The sequence below is a fragment of the Zalophus californianus genome, chromosome 9 (assembly GCF_009762305.2).
Source record: "Zalophus californianus isolate mZalCal1 chromosome 9, mZalCal1.pri.v2, whole genome shotgun sequence".
NCBI classification, from domain to species: Eukaryota; Metazoa; Chordata; class Mammalia; order Carnivora; family Otariidae; genus Zalophus; species Zalophus californianus.
In genome coordinates, this window is record NC_045603.1 from 26752820 (window position 1) to 26763848 (window position 11029).

The following is an 11029-nucleotide window of genomic DNA, read 5'->3' on the forward strand; positions in this document are numbered from 1 at the left end:
GCGGGGCTTGATCTCACAACCCTTGAGATCATAACCGGAGCCAAAATCAAGAGTCAGAAGCTCAACTGACTGAGCCACCCAGGTGCCCCTGGGGTATGCTCTTTTAAATAAGGTATCCTTGGAGCTGAACAGAAAACTACAGGAGGTGAGAGGTAGTGAGGCATGAGTGTATCTGAGGAGAAGCCTTTGAAACAGAAGGAAAAGCAAGTGCAAAGGCTCTGAGATGAACGTGCTGACATGTTTGAGCAAAACAGCCTGAGTGACTGAAGCGGCGCAAGCAATGGGGAGAATGGGAAGAGATGAGTGAGGGAGCAGGGAGACATTTTTATTCAAAATGATCTGAGAAGTCATTAGAGGATTTTACACTGAAGTGACAGGAGCTGACACGTTGCAATGTGATCATTCTGACTGCTGGATTAAGAATAGATAGAAAAGGGGGGCACCTGGGTGGTACAGTCCATTAAGCATCAGACTCTTGGTTTCTGCTCAGGTCGTGATCTCAGGGTAGGGCTCTGCGCTCAGCAAGGAGTCTGCTTGAAGATTCTCTACCTCTCCCTCTGCACAGCCCCCCCATACAAGCACTCTCTCTCTCTCAAGTAAGTAAATAAATCTCTTTTTAAAAAAGGATAGGGGCACCTGGGTGGCTCAGTCGTTAAGCGACTGCCTTCAGCTCAGGTCATGATTCCGGGGTCCTGGGAGCGAGCCCCACATCAAGCTCCCTGCTCAGTGGGAAGCCTGCTTCTCCCTCTCCCACTCCCCCTGCTTGTGTTCCCTCTCTCACTGTCTCTCTCTCTCTCTCTCTGTCAATTAAATAAATAAATAAAATCTTTAAAAAATAAAAAATAAAAAAGGATAGAAAAGGGGACACAGTGCAATAGTAGTAGAGGAGCATTTATTGCTATCATTCTATTGTTGGGAAACCATGATGGTTAATTTTATGTGTCATCTTGACTGGGCCACAGGATGCCCAAGACATTTGGTCAAACATTATTCTGGGTATGTCTGTGATGGTGTTTCTGGAGGAGATTAACATTTGAATCAGTAGACAGAACAAAGCTGATTATATTCCTTAATGTGGGTGGGCCTCATCCAATCAGTTGAAGGCCTGGATGGAAAAAAAAAAAAGATTGACCCAGTCTTAAGGATGAGGAAACTCTTCTTGCTAGACTGCTTGAACTGAAACATTGGCTTTTTTCTAGCAACTTCCTGCTGTTTCTAATCTTTGGGTTGCCTGTCTTCTATTGGCTTCTTAGTTTTTCCATCACCTGGATAACCAATTCCCTGCATTACATTTCTTGTTTCAAATCCCAGGTGGTTCATGTTTCTCTAGTAGGACAATGACTGATAGAGGTTGGAAGTGCCTCAGCCAAGAGTTCCATTAGGAGTAAAAATTAAGCTCCAGCTCCCTGGAGTGTCCTAGTTGGGTGGCAATATCTAGAGCAGTGATTCTTAAGCCTGGTTGCACATTAAAATCACCTGAGGAGGTTGTGTCTGGGTGGTTCAGTTGTTAAGCGTCTGCCTTTCCGCTCAGGTCATGATCCCAGGGTCAGTAGGGAGCCTGCTTCTCCCTCTCCCTCTGCCCCTCCCCCTGCTCGTGCTCTCATGTGCTCAAGCGCATGCTCTCTCTCTCTCAAACAAATAAAATCCTTAAAAAAAAAAATCACCTGCAGAGGTTTTTTATTTTTGTTTTTACTTTAACAAAAACCAAAACCAAAAGTAATGTTTGGTTCAGTTGACTTAGTCTCCAGGCTTGTGACCCAGACATTAGTGTTTTCTTAGAAATCATCTACAGATGGCATCATGGGGATTCTTTTTTATCTGGTGGGATATTAAAATTTACTTTCACGTGATCACATGGCCTTGGAAAACCAACATAGGCCAAAGATCAGAGGTATATCCAGTAAAGATTCCCCCCCTCCGGAATTTATTTTATTGAGCTATAATTTGTATGCAATGAAATGTGCAGATCTTAAACATATAATTTGGTGAGTTTTGACAACTGCATATACTCCTGTAACCCATACTTGCACATTCCTATTCAGATATAGAACATTCCATTTACCCTGGAAAATTTCCTCACGTCTTTACTCAGTTAATCCCAACACCCTTGAGAAAACTGTTTTGTTTTCCATCAACATAGTTTTGTCTAAGACTTCATATAAATGGAAGCATACGGTACGTACAATTTTGTGTCTTATACATTCTTATCACAGTGTTTTATGATTCATCGATGTTGTTGCACATATTAGTAATTCCTTCTTTTTTATTGCTCAGGGGTATTCCATTGTGTGGATAGACCACAATTTGTATCTTAATTCTCCTACTGGTGGACATTAGGGTAGTTTCCAAATTGGGGCTGTTATGTATAAGGCTGCTCTAAACATTCTAACAAACTTAATTCATAATCATGCTGGGCTTTTTATAAAAGGCCTTTATCATGTTTTCTTTCTATTCATAGTTTGCCCAGAATTTCTATAACGAATGGGTGTTGAATTTTATCAAATGCTCTTTCTACATAAAGCTTATCACATTTTTTTTATTCTGTTAAAATAGTGAACTATATTGATTAATTTTTTTTAAAGATTTTATTTATTTATTTATTTGATAGAGAGAGAGACAGCGAGAGAGGGAACACAAGCAGGGGGAGGGGGAGAGGGAGAAGCAGGCTTCCCGCTGAGCAGGGAGCCCAATGCAGGACTTGATCCCAGGACCCTGGGACCATGACCTGAGCCGAAGGCAGACGCTTAACAACTGAGCCACCCAGGTACCCCAATATATATTGATTAATTTTTAAATGTTAAACCAACCTTGCATTCCTGGGATAAACCCACTTGGTCAGGATAGGTTATTTTCTGTATTGCTAGATTTTATTTGCTAATGTTTTGTTAAGGATTTTTGCATCTATGTTTATGAAGAATATCTCTATAATTTTCATTTCTCATAATGTCCTTATCAGGTTTTTGTGTCAGGGTTACGTTGGTCTCATAAAATGAGTTATATTCAATTTTTTTCTATTTTCTAGAAGAGTTTATAGAAGATGGATATGATTTCTTTCTTAAATGTTTGATGAATTCACCAGAGGAGCAAACCTGGCCTAAAATTTTCTTCTTGTGAAGGTTTCAAGTATAAATTTTATTTCTTTAACAGATATGAAACTATACAGATTTTAATGACTATATTATATATTATTATATTATAAATTATATATCATAGGACATAAAATTATATTCTATATTACATAAATTATAATTTTTATTTAATAATTACATTTTCTATTTTTGTGGGTCAGTACTGGTATCTTTCAAGAAATTTGTTTGCATCTAAGTTGCCAAATTCATTGGCATAAAATTTCTCATATGATTACTATATTATCCTTTCACTGTCTGAAATAGCTGAACTGATATTCCCTCTTTCATTCCTAGTATTAGTAATTTGTGTTTCTTTTTTTTTTTCTGATCAGTGTTGCTAGGGATATATCAACTTCATTAATCTTCTCAAAGAAACAACTTTTTATTTTCTCTATTGTTTGTCTTGCCTATTTAATTGCTTTCTGTTCTGTCTGGTTTCTGTTCTTACTTTCTCTCTTCCAATTACTTTGGGTTTACTTTGCTTTTTCTTCCAGGCTTTTAAAGTAGAAGTTTAGGTCACTGATTTTAAAATGGCATTTCTTCTTTTCTAATAAAGTATTTAAAACTAGACATTTTCTTCTATCCCTGCTCTGCCGCATCCCACATATTTTGGTATGTTCTGTTCTCATTATTTAGCTTGAAATTATTTTCAATTTTTTCTTGTGATTTCTTTTTGACGCATGAGTTATTTAGAAGTGTGTTGCTTGGTTTCTAAAGATTTGGGAAATTTTCAGATATCTTTTTGTTACTAATTTGTAACTTAATTCTCTATGATCAGAGAATTAAACTCCGTATAACTTAAATCCTTTGAAACTTAATGAACTTGTTTAGCCCAGCATATACTCTATCTTGGTGTATGTTTCATGTGCATTTGCAAATAATGTGTATTCTGCAGTTTCTGAACATAGTGTTCTATAAAAGTCAATTAAACACAGTGTTGTTCAGATCTTCTGGATCCTTACTGAATGTTTTGTGTGTAAGTTTTCTATCAGGTACTTAGAGAAAGGTGTTAAGATTTCTAACCATGATTGTGAATTTGTCTAGTGAGTCCTTTCATCATGTCAGCCTCATGTATTCTGAACCTGTTGTTAAGTACATGAGCATTTAGAACTATTACATATTCCTGATAAACTGACCCTGTTATGAAATGTCCCTACTTATCTCTGGTAGTATTCTTTGCCCTGAAATCTACTACATCTGATATTAATACAGCCATTCTAGCTTTCTTATGATGAATATTTGCATGGGACACCTTTTTGTGTTATTTCACATCCAAGCAATCTGTACCTTTATGCTTAAAGTGTATCTCTCATAAACAACACATAGTTGGATCCTTTTATCCAGCTTGATAATCTCTACCTTTTGAAGGCAGTGTATAGTCCATCTACATATAATGTTATTGATACCATGGGATTTGACGCTATCATTTTGCTCTTTGTGTTTTATTTGAGGCATCTGTCCTTCGTTTATGCCTTCTTTGTTGCCTTCATTTGAGTTACACAAATATTTCTTAGTATCCCATTTTATCTCCTCTATTGGCTTTTAGCTATACTTGTTTGTTTTTTAAGAGGAGCCACGATATACATTATTGATTTATTATAGTCTACTATAACACCGCACATATAAGCAGTATACTTATATACTTCCCTTAACTTCCTTCTGCCTTTGCTATTGTCATATATTTTACTTATGTGTATGTTATAAACTCCCTCATTATTATTTCTACTTTAAATAATTGTCTTTTAAATACATTTATTTTAGTTTTAGTTTTTTTTAAAGATTTTATTTATTTATTTGACAGAGAGAGACACAGCGAGAGAGAGAATACAAGCAGGGGGAGGGGGAGAGGGAGAAGCAGGCTTCCCGCCAAGCAGGGAGCCCGATGCGGGGCTCGATCCCAGGACCCTGGGACCATGACCTGAGCCAAAAGCAGACGCTTAATGACTGAACCACCCAGGCGCCCTTAAATAAATTTATTAAGAAGTATGTTATGTATTGTGTATTCACCATTTCTGGTGCTCTTCATTCCTCCATGTAGCCCCAGCTTTCTGACTGTTACTCTTCATTTCAGACTGAGGGGCTTATGTGTACTTTTCCTGGGCTATGGTTTTACTGTAATGAATGCTTTCAGCATTTGTTTATATAGAAAGGTCTTTATTTTTACTTCATTTTTAAGGATATTTTTGCTGAATACAGACTTGTAGTTTGACAGAATTTCCCCCTCCTTTTAGCCCTTTAAAAGTTATTCTATGGCCTTCTGGTTTGCAGTGGTTTTGATGAGAAGTTCTTATGCTTACCATCATTCCCCTGGAGGTGATATTTCCCTCCTATAGTAATTCTGTCATTGTTGTTCTCAGCACGTGGATTATGATATGACTAGATACAGTTTTCTGGTGTTTATCATACTTGGAATTTATTGAGATTTTTGAGGCTTTTCAGGGACCATGATTATAAATGTTAGACTTCTTGATGTACTATGATTGCTAAAGTTATGCTTATTTGAAAATGCTTTAAAATTTTTTGGATAATTTCTTTTGATCTGTCTTCAAGTTTAGTGACATTTTCTTCTGCAATGTCAAATCTGTTAAGCCCATTCAGTGAATTTTTTATTTCGTATATTGTATTTTTCACTGACAACTTACATTTCTTTTCATGATTTCTTTTTTTTTAAGATTTTTTATTTATTTATTTGAGAGAGAGAGAATGAGAGATAGAGAGCACGAGAGGGAAGAGGGTCAGAGGGAGAAGCAGACTCCCTGCTGAGCAGGGAGCCCGATGTGGGACTCGATCCTGGGACTCCAGGATCATGACCTGAGCCAAAGGCAGTCGCTTAACCAACTGAGCCACCCAGGCGCCCCTCTTTTCATGATTTCTATAACCTTGTTTTAATTCCTCTTCTGTCCACATGTAATATCCATATTTTCTTTTAAATCCTTTAATATATTTAAAAAAATTGTTTCAAAATCCTGGGCCATTAATTCTAACATCTCTGTCAACATCTCTGGATCTGTTTCTATTGACTATTTTTTCTCCTGAATATGTAACACGTTTTCCTGCTTCTTTGGATATCTGAATTTGTTATGGTGTGCTTGACTTTTGGGACCTTATTTAGTTGAGAGTATTCCTTCAGTAAGTGTTGATTTTTTTCTCTGCATGGCAGTTACTTCATCTGCAGCTTGGCTTGGTTTTGTCAAGGTTTGGGTTTAGGCTTTGTGAGGGCAGGTCTAAAGTTGTTCTTACTCTAGGGCTAGAGTGGCATATTCCTAACATTTGATTATTCTGGAGTATCAACTAATTGCTGTAGGATTTTAGTGAAGTTCACTCTCTGGTTTATCTGAGCCAAAATATGTCTGGCATTTTCATTCAGATTATACCTCACAAATAGTTGTTCTCTGTCAGACCTCTTGGAGCCTCATCCTAAACACATGTGGCTTAGTACCCCGCCAAGACTCAAGGAGATCCCTATTCATAATTTTGGGCCTCTCTTCTCTCAGGTGCCCTACCCTGAAAATGCCAGTAGTCTCAGCATCCCTGAATTCTGATCTAGCTTTTCTCTACCCAGAAAAACCGTTCTGTTTTGTTTGGACTCCACTTTCCTGTGCCTTGATTTACAACATAGCCCCAGGCAGATTTTTTTCACATACTGAATTTTCCCACAATCCATAGGGATGCGTGGGAAGTTCATCTGGTGCATTTTTCTTCTCTCAAAGATTATGCCCCTCTATTGCCTATTGGTCTAATGCCCAGCACTACTCCACACGTTTTGTCCAGCATTATAGTGGTTTAAAGTCGAAAGGAAATCTGATACCTATTTTTCTATTATGGCTGGAACTGGGAGTTGTATCCAGTGAGCTTTTGTTCCTAAGTTTTGCTGTAAGACCCTAGGAGTTTTGTAAATCCCTAGGGAAGGAAGGGCTCGGAGGACAACAGGGAGAAAAAGCCCCTAATAGTTAGGCTCCAAAATGTTAATTCTGGAAGAGCTTAAGAGCAGCAGTCAGGGTCCAAGGAAGGAGCTTAATTTTCAGATGAATATCTCTTTTGAATAAAACATCAAAAAAATCTATCATCTATTTCAGAATGTGTGGATGGCTTGTTGAGGGATAATATGGAGGAGATAAGTCTTCCTTAGCCTACTTTGAGACATGACTTCTAAACACCTGTTTTTCAAAATAGTATGGTAGGCTGGAGAGTAAAGTGAAATTTCAATTGATTAAAGAAAATAAAGCAATGTGGTCTTTCTTTTTTTTCTTAAAGTTTATTTATTTATTTATTTATTTGACACAGAGAGAGAGCACAAGCAGGGGGACCGGCAGGCAGAGGGAGAGGGAGAAGCAAGCTTCCTGCTGAGCAGGGAGCCCAATGTGGGGCTCGATCCCAGGACCCCGGGATCATGACCTGAGCTGAAGGCAGACACTTAACGACTGAGCCACCCAGGCGCCCCAGCAATGTGGTCTCTCTTACATACAGTGTTTAGAGAGTAAGTTTCAAATTCTCTAAAGAAACACTTGCAAAGATGATTATTTAAGTGAATCTCTGCTGTGGCCAACTGCCATCATGAGGTATTTAGTTCTGATCACTAGAAAATTTAAAAAAACAATAGAAACCTAACCACAGTGTTCCTATAAACTCTTGAAAATCACACTAGCAATGATTAAAAAGAGGGATCTTTCTCTCAGTGTAAAACTGAACCATAAACGCTGAAAGAATTACATTTCTCTAGTATACTTAGATAATAAAGAAGAAAAAGTGAGACTAACATCCCTTTGACATGTATTTATCCATCTGCAATAATTATCTTGCTGATAACTGCAATAAAATACATTTTGTAACCTATTAGCTAAGCATACTATTTATAATTCATAAGAGACCCTTTTTTTTTTCATTTTTAAAGGAGAAAAATGTCTATTTGAAGGCGTTCAGTCCTGATCCTAAGTTTTTAAGCTCCTTGAGAACAAAGAAATCCACTCTGGCTCATTTCAGCAGTGAAAGGATTTTATTGCAAAGAGAATTAAACAGCTAAAGTTGCTAAAGGAGGCCCAAAGATGAAGGATTGGAAGATGCCAGGAACAACCAGGAACAATGCCCCCAGCTGGACTGCCAAGCTGCCTCAGTGACACCTTCAGAGGCCCCCCTCCCCAACCGCAGCTGCTGTCACAGTCCAGCACTGAACATTACCACCAGCTCCTCTGAGACCGCGGCTTCAACAAAGCAGAGGTCTCTGCCTTGGGCCTTGCCAGATGGGTTCTGTGCAGAGCCTGCCTCTTGCCACCACCAGCTTTCAAACAAATTCAACACAGATAGGTCTGATTGGTGGACCCAGGTTCCATGGCTGTAAGCTTGCTACATAAGAGGCTAGGAAACCAGATTTTGGCTTCTCTACATCAGATGGGAGATCACCCCAAATACAGGGACAAATTTCATCCATAGCCGCTAGGCATAAGCCAACAAATAAAAATATGGATAAATAAATAAGGAAAGCAAGGAGGAATCTTCTAAGTTATTTGGATCAACTCCCCTATTTTAAAAATTGAGGAAACCAAGGCACATGGACAGGAAGTGACTCGTCACAAATCTACTCCTTCTCACTCTAGAGTCACTTTTCAGCTCTCAGGGATGACAAGTACCTTGTGTACTCCTTTCTTCTGCTTCCACAGAAGATACCTTATATTGACTATGGTATTCATTCTTGTGGCCAGTTGTAGACCCAGAGTTGGCCTTACAATTGTTCTCAACACAGCCCCTCAAGCAGCCACAACCACAATTGGCACAAGAAATGAAAACTATTTGCCATCCTTGTACTGCACAAGGCTGACATTCACTCAACAAATTCTTAAATGAATTAATGAATAGAATAAGATTTAGTATAATTAACACTCTTGGAGTCCACAAAAGATATTTTAGGTTTTTGGTTAGATGATCTCTTTGAGACTTAATGTTTATTATGCCCAGTTGTCTCTATTTTGGTTACTGGCACAGATTCATAATTTGTTTATAATTATTAAAAAATACCAGGCTGCAATTCATTGTCTTGCCAACAATAGCACCAATCTGCCCATTCATTCAGATGAGTTTTCTCTCTTTGTTACTGTCAAATGTCCAAGTGGGTAAGACAATGGCTTGGGAGGTTTCTTGCTGGTAGGGGAGGCAATAAGCACCCAGATGCCACTATACTCCTGTCATTTCCCTTTGGAAGTGGGTCGATGGCTAACCAACTCTCTAGTATCTGTTACTACTGAAATCCAGGGTGGGTTTCACTATGCTGTATTAGTGTGCATCGAATCCAGATATGAAATATGGCTGGTTTCCTACTTAGATAATTCAGTGAGTATAATGTTTGTATAAAATGGTCACAGGTTGTTTTTTTTTTTTTAAATAAGTTATGCCACTGGATGCAAGTGGCAGAAATTTCAATTTCAAATGGCTTAAAAAGAAAAAAAAAAAGAACTTTACAGTCTCCTTGACAGAAACATCAGAGAACAGATCTGCTTCCAGGGACTCATATGAGGTTATATCCAGACTTTGTCTTCTTTAGTGAGACCTTGTCCTCGGGCTTCATAAAATAGCTACTGGAAGCTCCAAATTCCTACTCTCCCAGGCTCAACTCCAGTAGAGTAGACAGCATTTCTTGGAAGTTTCTACATAAGTATTATTATTCCCTCCAACTGCGACAACTTGGTTCATGTGAACATTCTGGAACCAATTACTGTGGCTTGGGTGATTCAGTGCTCTGATTGGCCACATCTAGATCACATGTTGCATCCTGGAAGTGAGGTTGTAACACATACTGTTATACCTAAAAACAGTGAATGTCCACTAAAAGGGCATCCTCAGACACTGTCCAGCAGGGAAGAGAGAGCACACTTGAAGGGATACCTAAAGAGAGTTTAATGAAGGGACCACACATGATGTGTGAGCAATGGTAAAGAAATCAACAAGGGATGGAGAAATGCCCAGAACTAGGAACAGTGGGAAACCATTACCACCCCTTGGGCTGAAGGGCCAAGGAAGGGAGCTGTTACTGGGACTGGGTAAGAGGCATAGCCCTGGGTATGAGCCACCAGTCCGAGCTGTGCTCACATGTAGAGGAACACAGCCATTACCAAGGCACAGTCCAGAAGGGAGGGAGTAGAGAGACTAAATTCCTCCATCTTCTCTCCCAACTCCTGGCCTCCTTCTAGAGCCTTCCATTGGCCAAACCTAACCAGAAGACAGAGGGCAAGGAGCTGGGGTGACAGTCTGCAGAAGCCAGACTCTTGGCATAGAGAACAGAGTAAAAAAAGGGCTATATAGTGGATCTGGAGAGGCAAACTAATAACTAGCACCTCTATTTTCTCTAAACCAAGGGTTAGCAAACTAGAGCCCATGGATCAAATCTGGCCCACCCCTTGTTTCTATAAATAAAGTTTTATTGGAATACATGCAATAAACAAACATTTCTTTACTTACTATCTATGGCTGTTTATGTGCTATAATGGCAGAGCGGAGTATTGTGAGAGAAATTGAGAAACATACCAATTCATGCATGTGTATGTTTTCCCCAACACCAAGCAATCCTATGACACCAGCTGAGTGTCCTATCATTCAGTTCAATTCCTACTCTACCTGAAGACAGCATCAGATCCCTCAGTTAAAGGCTCGGTCCAACAAGACTGTTCCCTTCAACTCCTACTTCAGATGCCACTCACAGGTCCAGGTTGTCAACTGTGCTGCTGACTGACCAGCTATAGATTAGAGGTTCCAAAGCCCCCCTCCTTGCGTTAATTTGCTGGAGAGGCTCACAGAACTCAAAGAAATATTTTATTTACTGGATTACCAATTTTATTATAAAAGGATATAACTCAGGAACAGCCAGATGGAAGAAATACACAGGGCAAGGTATATAGGAAGGGGCATAGAATGTT